This window comes from Acromyrmex echinatior, chromosome 7 (assembly GCF_024713525.1).
Source record: "Acromyrmex echinatior isolate Ae372 chromosome 7, ASM2471352v2, whole genome shotgun sequence".
Lineage (NCBI taxonomy): Eukaryota > Metazoa > Arthropoda > Insecta > Hymenoptera > Formicidae > Acromyrmex > Acromyrmex echinatior.
The window spans coordinates 9,644,855-9,647,954 of record NC_141858.1 but is presented as its reverse complement, the minus strand read 5'-3'; positions in this window follow the sequence as shown (position 1 = coordinate 9,647,954).

Sequence of the window (3,100 nt, the reverse complement as noted above, 5' to 3'; positions counted from 1 at the left end):
TGAGATCTAGATGGTTGCCGCGGATGAGCGCTGCGACGCGGTCGACGCGTAGGAATACCATCGAACACGCCGGGCGCCGCGCACAATGGCGGGCAGACCGCGCGCCATCGATTTTCTGACGAATGCGACATGCCGCTTTCCCGGCTGTGTACGAGAAAGCCACCCGGCAGTGACCGGCTCGCCGACAAAATGATGAACAATTAAATTTTTCTCGTTATCTGAATTACAACATTGAATTAATTATTAATGATAAAGAACGAAGCAGTAATTTTGTGCCAGATTTTATGAAATGTGTTTTGCGAGACATTAACTTGAATTCTTTTTTTTTTTAATTTATTGTTATTAGTGTAAAGAAAATGCAAAAAATTAATATTGTTGATGGCTAATTTATTGTACGTGGATGCGATTTGGAAAATATTAAGTCAGTGGTGCACGATGTATTTTTTCTGTTGGATTGTTTTAGTAAATTACTAAAATTGCACTCTATACAGAACGAAGAATTTCTAATAATTTATTAAAATGCAAGCAATCCGGTAGGAAAATTTGCATTATGTACCGCAGACTTTATTATCGACTATGACGTTTGTAAATTTCTACAGTACCGACTGTGAGGCTCGTAAATTTCTACAATATCTACACAATGCCATCAACGATTTCTAGTTGCGTGACACAGCGTTGCCAACCATACGATTTTTATCGTACGAATACGATAATTTAAGTCTTTGTACGATGTACGATTTAAAGGATGGAATCGTACATAAAAATACGGTAATTTCGTTTTACTTATTTCAAAAAGTTGATTTAAAATTTTCTGCATTTTACTGTAACGAGAACTACCAAAAAACGCATGTGGCCATAGAACATAAAAATGTAACTTCAGTACATACTCACATCGAGACTCGCATCGAGAATCGCAATCGAGATCTGCTTGCCATTAATGATTGATTGAATCCATGAGCAAGAACCAAACATTCGCTTGGCAAGTAATACATTTTTATAAATGTTTTAAAACGATTTTATCATTTTATTTCATCTAAATTCTCTTTATTTACAAATAGTACGCAAGAAAAATTAACGTGTCACTTATGACACTTTTCTCGCTTAAGCGCATTGAGTAAAAATCTGTAAAGACACTTTACGTGTCTTTTATGATTACTTACTAACTGTCAAGGGAAATAAGGACCCAGTAAACAATAAGTCTTAAAGAACGCCTTTAAGACAACTTAAAATTCCCTCGGACATCCGATATTTTTTACTAAAAGATGTTTTTAAGGCATCTTATATCTGTGTTTTAGCCTTAATGCACGTCTGTCAGACGTTATATAAGACATATCTTGGACATTTTGATGGCTGCCTTTCAGTCCCTGTAATGTCTATAAGACGTCTTTGAGATCCTATAATGCTATTCTTCGGACTATTTTTGGACATAACCAGAACATGGCCATTGTTGTCATTCAACATTTATAAGATATTGCAATGTACACATATACGATTTAGATGGTTCGGCGTTCTGCCGGAATTGCCAGAAAGTAATTGAAAGAATCCAATAAGCAACTAAAGCACGACACCAACAATACTGAAAGCACCACGTATTTTACATGCGATATGTTATAAATGCGTCGTATTGCCAGTTCGACTTTACGAATTATTTTATAAAAATGTCTTATCTTTTGTTCTCAAATATGTTTTGAAACGATGATCTGAAAGATGATTTAAATGGATGTCTGAACATCTTAAAAAAGGTTTAAAACTTGATTAAAAGTCGTTCTAAAGACGTTTTTTGAAAAAACTTACAGACGTCTCTTTTAAGTTGTCTGAAAGACACCTTTAAAAAGATTGTTTTTAAAACTTGACTGAAAGTCAGTTTAAAGTCGTCTTTTCAAAAAAGTCTTACAGTCATCTTTCGGAATGTCTGTAAGACATGTATTTACTGGAGAGAGTCTTCGTCCATTTTTACAAATGTTTTAAAGCGATTTCATCATTTCATTTTATCCAAATTCTCTTTATTTACAAATAGCACGCAAGAAAAATCAACGTGTCATTTATTTTTCTCGCTTATAACATCACGATTCAGTATAGCTGGAGTGAGTACTCAGAAGCCTTAAAATGTTTAATTAATTCAAAAAAAGTCATATTTTACATACAAAATTTATTTATTATTTAAACTGAAAAGAAATTTTTTTGCAGCTTAAGATATCAGCATACAATTGCACTAATCCCTTTCATGCAATTCTTCGCGCAGCATCTTTGCTTGCTGCTGCCGGGGCTCTGTTCCGTCAGATGATTGGCAGCAAAAGTTTTTTTTCAAGTTCACGATATAAACTACTAGAAAAAAAATGTTTAGCCGTAATCATCTCTGTCAATCGACTCAATATGTTTATATAAATGGCAGGAGTATGCCATTCTACAAGTAAGATGACAAGAGATAATTTTTCTTTTTATAGTATCCATAATTAGCACAAAAAGTTTCAATTTTAATCATCTATAACATTCACATTATTTTTTTTTACATAATTGAGACGCTACTGTCAAGCATTGTTCCATTGGTGCGCTGGGAGGTCATTTTGTGGATACAGCACAAATATAGTAGAAAACAAATGAATTAACTTTAATCAGATTTGACAGAAAAAAGTGATGCTAGCTCTTGAACTATAAACTCTTTGACGTCGTAGAAATGACGTGAATTCTTATATTTCTTATCACTCACACAATGTCACAAACTGCGTCATCAAAAATACATCATTATTTTCGTGTTACTAACGGAATAAATGTATAACATTATTAATTGATCATTGAGAATGTAACGTCGAGCCATTTATTCGACGTCATTAAGTATGATATTGTAAAGACGTCATAAATAAATGACGTCATTAATTGGTCAAAAAGATGACGTCATTATTACTTAAATAGATCACATAATCAATAATTTAAAATAATTCACTGCTGTCAATAATTTAAAATGATTCACTGTCAAAATGACGACAGCTTGCTACCTAAGGAAATGTCGAAGAGTTTTATTGTCTCAATTTTTATCTACTAGAAGTTTTATAACTTTGTTTACGTTTCTGTCACTTTCCCCTTACATTCGACTCCTTTTTAT